This window comes from Pezoporus flaviventris, unplaced genomic scaffold (genome assembly GCF_033815535.1).
Source record: "Pezoporus flaviventris isolate CSIRO_AGI_PZ_B2104156 unplaced genomic scaffold, CSIRO_AGI_Pfla_v1 ptg000015l, whole genome shotgun sequence".
In the NCBI taxonomy this organism is placed as follows: Eukaryota; Metazoa; Chordata; class Aves; order Psittaciformes; family Psittacidae; genus Pezoporus; species Pezoporus flaviventris.
The window spans coordinates 37,453,410-37,459,926 of record NW_026892563.1 but is presented as its reverse complement, the minus strand read 5'-3'; the positions used below and the strand labels follow the sequence as shown (position 1 = coordinate 37,459,926).

At 48.3% G+C, this 6,517-nt stretch overlaps 1 protein-coding gene across 4 annotated transcripts in view; it reads right to left on the bottom strand.

Moving 5' to 3' along the window:
- Positions 1-2,475: 2,475 nt before the first annotated feature.
- Positions 2,476-6,517, bottom strand: part of LOC133269576 (galactosylgalactosylxylosylprotein 3-beta-glucuronosyltransferase 1-like) — a 28,837-nt gene continuing 24,795 nt past the window's right edge. For all 4 annotated transcript variants that reach the window (XM_061454033.1, XM_061454032.1, XM_061454031.1 and 1 more), the window contains one exon: positions 2,476-5,773. The gene's annotated coding sequence lies outside the window, so the exon portion shown is untranslated. The remainder of the gene's footprint in view (positions 5,774-6,517) is intronic.

Here is a 6,517-nt window from a genome sequence, read left to right as displayed (position 1 = left end):
ACCAAGATTTTTGTGGTGTGACCCAGGGTTGCAGACAGCAGTTATTGTAGACCCTGGTTCTGCTTTATGTTTTTATGCTTTATGCTTTGCTTGCAGTCCTCCCTTGGGTCACAGTAGGAAATCACAATGTAGGAACGACTTGGGCAGGGTCTGTTTGCCTCCCTGTGTCTCAGAGGCAGGATCTGGATCTGTCCTGTGCCAGCATCTCTGCTAACTTCCTGTCATTCAGGGCTTAGTTGTAAAGATTGTCACCAGGGCAGATGCATCTGGTCAGCTGGAAATCCTACCCCAATCTCTATTTTTACCATGTAGATGTGCTCTTAAGGCTGGAAAACTAACATACAACTAACCAGGCCAACTGCCCGCAGAGGAGCCGAGCTGCATGTGTCTGTATCCAGGAAAGTCTCCCTCAGGAGCCTTCTAAAACTAAATGCAATTCCTCTCCTTCAACCACTGTCACTGAAATGGGGGGATCTGAAACACAGCAAGCAAAGATGGACTGGCCAGCAGCGTACAGATCAGAACCTCCTGGTGCCTGCAGGTCCTTTTCAAGGTCAGAGTGCTCCTGTTTTAAATACAGCCAAGGAAAGCTGCGGTGTGTTTTGAATTAAAAATACATTGGAGTGCTTAAATGCAAACAAACCAATGTAACTGTCTCCAGTGAAGCGTGGAAGGGAGATGGTGGGCATTCGAGCAACCCCTGCACACAGATTTATTGAGGGCAGTGATGGAGGAGAACAATGTGAGAGTCGGATGTTTAAGAAGCAGGCACTGGGCTGTCTCCGCAGTCAAAGGTCTGCCTTTCTCATTTTCACATGTCTGCCTGAGAAATTAAATTGAATGCATTAAAAAAAAAAACCCAGACAAACACCATCTTCAACAGAGCTTGAAATTAGGTTTGTGCGAGAGCCTCTGGGTTGTCCTCAGGGAGGGGGCTTCCCCTCCCTCCCATCAGCCCTGAACGTGATGTGAGACTGAGAGAAGTACCTTGCTCTGTTTAATAAGATTCATTCTTGCTTGCTCTTGCTCTTTCCCCTTCTTCTCCATGCCTCGTCTCCTGGGGCCTGCACTAGATCCCTGTTGAAAATGCAGCAGAGTGGCTGGGAAGCTTGGCTGGGAAAATGCAGTCCTCAAAGAGGGGATGTGCTGGTGTAACAGTGATACCAAAGCAGGGTGCTCATGCAGTGTCGGTCAACATGTTTTATCCAACATCCTCCCAAACCCCAGGTCTTCTATCAAGGGAAGAGAAAGGTCACATTTAGCCTTGTACAGGCATTGTAGGAGCTTTCAGCCACTACAGGCAAGCAGAGCTGTCCCTCTTTTTTTGGGGACTGTGTTTTCTAATAGGGTGGATGTTTCAGGTCCCTTTGCCATGGCAAGTTCGTCCTAAGCCTTCTGCAGGATCACTGCTTGTGAACCTCACATAGCACTTTAAGCAACATCTTTGTGACTGTGATTTTTTATTACACAGGAGCAGATGGGGTTTGTGTTCTAGTATGCTAATTTTTTAGGAATGCTTCCTAAAAAAGAGCCTTAAGAGTGCTTCTATGTTTCTGGGAGGTGGATCCCTTCTTGTTATTAATAATACCAAACAGCTGATGTCACATGCCTTGGCCGAATGACAGAGTAAATCAGTGAGAGCATTACAAACAGTAGTAACCTGGGTCTACTAGCTTCTCCCAGGCTTGTGGATTAGCCAACAGCAGGCTGCTGTCAAATAGGTCCATCCATTCTCCTGCAGTCTGGAGAGAGAAGGAAGGACTAGAGTCATTTCCCTACCTTTATCCCATTGCACTGACATCTCTCCAGTGAGAGTTCATGCTTTTTTCCCTGTGGGTTGTAGCTTGCAGGGACTGAAAGAAGTAGGGACTGAAACAGCACGCAGTTGGTAGGAAGGTTAGAGCTTGTAATGCCATGTAATCCTGGTGGTTGCTGCTCCTGGGTGTCTTCACCTCATCCAGAAGATGCATTGGGCTGTACAGAAGAGGGCCACAAGCCTGAGGGTGCTGAGGTGCTGGCACAGGTTGCCCGGAGAAGCTGTGGCTGCCCCATCCCTGGCAGTGTTCAAGGCCAGGTTGGACACAGGGGCTTGGAGCAAGCTACTCCAGTGGAAGGTGGCCCTGCCTGTGGCAGGGGGTTGGAACTGGCTCAGGTCCCTTCCAACACAAACCATTCCATAATTCTATGAGTACACACAGCAAACCTCCACAGAAGTCAGCAGCCTGCTGATTGCCAGCAGCAGCCTTGTTTCTGCGTGACCATGCAATGCAGCTTGCTGTTTCACTAAGGCAGCTTGCGGCACCTTTCCTCCCTCCCTTGTGATAGAGAACTGCCTGTCTGCAGGGTGTTTTGACCACCTCTCACTTCCAAGATGTGGACATTCCTATCTCAGTGGGGACAGTCACCATGCCACCAAAATGACAGCTACAGATGCCATGAGTTTACGCTGCAAGACAAGACAATGGTGCAATATCGTACTATTCACATCATATTTAATAACGCTCTAGTACCATTCAATATAAATAAATAACCATTAAAAAGTACTTTCTTGACATTCTTTTTCCTTCATCAATAGTATTTTCTGCAACAGGAAATGTTAGTAATATTCACTGGTTGGTGAATTGGATGAATCTCAGAGAACATGAATATCAGATACTAATAAGCTAGTAAAAACCAGGTGCTGGGATACCTTCTCTTCTTTAAATGCTTCAGGCTCCATCTGCAGCTTCCATCCTTACTTCCCCTGCAGCCTGGAGCTCTTGACTCTGGCTCTCCCACACAGCTCTGCTAACAAACAACCCTCTTAACCTGTGCTATCTGTTACCTACCCTTAGCTGATACAACCTGACCAGCAGCAGTCCTTAGGCTGCTCTACTGGGAAAAGAGTATTTGTGCTGAGCAGGTCCAAATGTCTGCTAGCCTGCAATATCAGCTGTGTCCATACAAGGTCTTGGTCCTGTGACTGATTCTTGATTCACAGAAAGTCTCCTCCACAGGGCCAGGCTGGGGCAAGAATGGAGATGGCACAAGAGGGCTGGTCTTGAGAGCAGCCTCCGAGCAGCACTGAACTGATGGTGTAGTGCCTATCCCTGGAATCCAGGTCCCCATTGGAAAAAAAAGGAATAATGATTTCACTTTCTTATAGGGATGCAGAGAGAAGAACTTTCTAAAAGCATGTATGTGAGGGTATCCTTTGCAATGAGAACAGATCCTTGCTCCAAACACCCACTGTCAGTGCCAAACCCCTGTGTAGGAGCTGTGCGAGATCAGAGGTCAGGGAATTAATCACCATATCCCCCTCTGTTCATACGGGCAGAAACCCTGCCCATCTCAGAGGAGAAAACGGAGGTCATGAACCAACTCCTTTATTCCCTCGCTCTTGCTCGTTCATTCAAATTACAAAGAAGGGGACTTCATCTTGGTTTAATGCTGAGTGAAAGCATCGAGCCCACCTGCCTGGTGGCAAGACGAGTTGGCAAAGCACCGGAGTGCAAGGCCTGCTACCTTCTGTAGAAGACAGGACACAGAGCTCGGACACATGGAAAATGAGAAGTGTTTTGTGGACGCTGGGTTTCCTTCATGCTATCCAGAACCAGTATGCCAGATCCTTTCTCTGTAAGAACCTTTCCAGGGCCCAAAAGAGATACAATTTATGGCCCATTCAGTATTCCTTCATGCTGTGATGTCTGGCAGGGTGGCCTTGTAGTGCTGGGTGTGTTCATTCAGAAAGACCCCAGCCTCAGCCTAACTAAACACAGTCTCCATTTCTCTATTTGCTGCTCTAACCTTGATTTCTCCTGCCTTCTTCTCTGATAGGAGGCATCTCAATCCCTTTGTCCCCTCCTATGCTTTAGCCGGCCTCCTATAGCAGGATGCAGGTTGGCTCATTCCCCATTTGAGGGAACATGGACTGACCCCCTCATTCAGATAGCCTTCAAAAAGCCCCCTTCATGGAGGCTTCCTGAGATCTCATGGGGACTGTGTGCTGAGCGAAGCCCTCCTTTGCACATGTTCTTTACCTCGCTCTGATTGCTCGAGAGCAATAAGCTTAGTGCCACCCACATCTCCTGCATAAACGAACCGTAATTCCCTTCCTTGCTGTGTTTTTGATGATTTTGCCAGTTTAAGACACCACTGTGAAGAAACCCCAGGGAGCGCAGAACATAGGACATTCATTGGTGAACACCAAGCTCTGCTGCTCTGCGGTGAGGGGGGTAATGTTCTTTCTTCAGGAATGCCTCAGGTGATCTAAGCTAAAACCCAAACCTAAACAAGGAACAGGCAGAGAAGAATTCTGGTATAAATAAATCAACAAATAAATAAGTTTCCTGTTAGCCCAGAATCTTTTGGGCTGGGGGATGACTCAATTGCTCATAGCTTTCCCCCTAGATGTGTTTTGGATGCCTAAAGCCTTGTTTCTCATGGCCTGAGTGAAGATGGATGTCAGGATATGCTCAGAGGGGTTTCTGGGTCATTCGAGGATTCTTCCTGGAAAAGTCACAGCGACACCACTCCCCACGCACACACACATGGTACCAACACTTGTGCTTTTCATCCGGTGCATCCTTCTTTCAGTCCTCATTTGCCACCTCCTCCTTTGTGGGCTGCCTTCCACCTGGCTGCCTTCCTGTGTTGTTGAGGGAAAGGGAAACCCTTCCTCATGACACTGTCTCCTCTCTCTTCACAGCAACACACATGCCTTTCAGAGTTCAACTGGAAAACATTGTCACATTTGCTATTTCAGTTGGCATCCGTGTGCTCAAGATAAGTTTCCCACTGATGTTGCTCCACATTCCTCTGTGTTCTTGCAGGAGACGGGTGCAGGCTGAGAGTTCCTCTTCTCTGAGCATTTCTCACCCACCTCCATCTCACAGAGGAGTCTTCCTCTCTGGAGGCCTAGGAAGCAAGACTGCATACATGATTTGAGGCTACCGAAGGCTTCAAGGCGAGGAGCAACACTTTCAAGTCCACCCATCTTCGCCCCTGCTTTCTGGTCTCTGCAGCGAGACAAGGAGGCATGGTACTTGCTGGGTCTCCCTGAGCGGGAGAGGAACTTCATCCAGGGGGCTCTGGGCCTGGGGATGGGGGACAGCATTTTCTAAACCAACCTTAAGTGAGGGCAGTTCAAGTTCTCAGCTGTGGTGTAGGCACCAGATCCCTTTGGAGATCCCAAACCCCTTCAGCACTGGTCCTTCTCCAGTACTGAAGGCTGATCTGTGTCGGTATCTATGTGCATCCTTTGGAGGGAGACCCTCTCTCAGGATAGCTTTGTTTTAAAGCTGTTTTGAGAGTGTAACAGCTTCAGGCCAGCAGGTCCACATTTGTGCTTATGAGCTAACTCCTGTCCTTGAACCACCGCAGCTCTGAGCTGCTGCACTGAAGCTCAGGCTTTACAATATGCCAGTGAGACCTTCAGAGGCACCCATACCCATCCTGGATTTCAGCCTCTATGCTGGCACAGCTGAGAATGGAGATCACGTGTAATAAATCCTAATGAGTAGTTAAAAACACAGAGCCCATAGGGGAAGGGAAACACTCCTCTCCCAAGTGGGGAATGGGAGCCAGTGCATGAAGTCAAGGGTGAAGAACTTGTAGGATCACAGGGCACCACATCAGCTCTGTCCCTCCTTGTTACCACCTTTCAGGCAGTGGGAGCTGATCGGCGTGGCGAGGTTTGGGGGGGTTTAGCATCCTCCAGCAGTAAAGCAGAGCTGGGCAGAACAGGCCACTGGGGTTGATGACAGACTTTGGGAGTGATCACTGTCCGCTGCCTCTGTCAAAACAAACACAGGGTGAGGTAAGAAGGAGCTAGAGGTGTCGATGCTACACCCAGGACAGCAGGGCAGGGGATGCTTTTCCAACACGGCTGTCCCCAGCTCAGGTAGGCTGCCTACTAGGCAGGCATCAGTAGCCAGGTTCCTCAATCACACCATGCACAGCTTTGGGCTAGGATATGGCTGAAAAGCTGCTTGTTCTGTCCGCATTACAGTCCTAGCTGGAAGATATTTATGGATCAGAAAGAGGTTTTGAAGGGCAGTTTTTCTCCCCATAAAATAATTATTTTAGCCTATCTTAAAAGAAAGAGCAGGAGGATCAGATCTGAGGATCCCTGTTCAGTCTGTCTGCGAGCTCTGAAATGCAGATGAACAACTTCCCATTTCCAAATGTCACAAGGCAGCAGGAGTTCTGTGCTAACCTAAGCAAACTCTTCTCTTTTGGGTGCTTGTAAATAGATATTAGCAATAGGAACAGGTAGTTCTTATAGCACCAGTCCTGAGTGACTGTTTTCAGGGCTTTAACAAAGAAAAGTGTAAAGCAAAATTGTTTTCTGTTTCCTGCTCTTAGAAGCCAAACCCTGTGTTTTGAGGGGGTTTCATTGCAGTCGGTAGGGACGGATTCTGGGAGAGCTTTTGGTTGCAATACAGGAAATCCCAAGGATTTTTCCCATCGTCCACATTCCCCTTCCTACTCTGCATGCCGCCATAGTGTTTCTCAGAGATCAGGCTTATAGCCATTT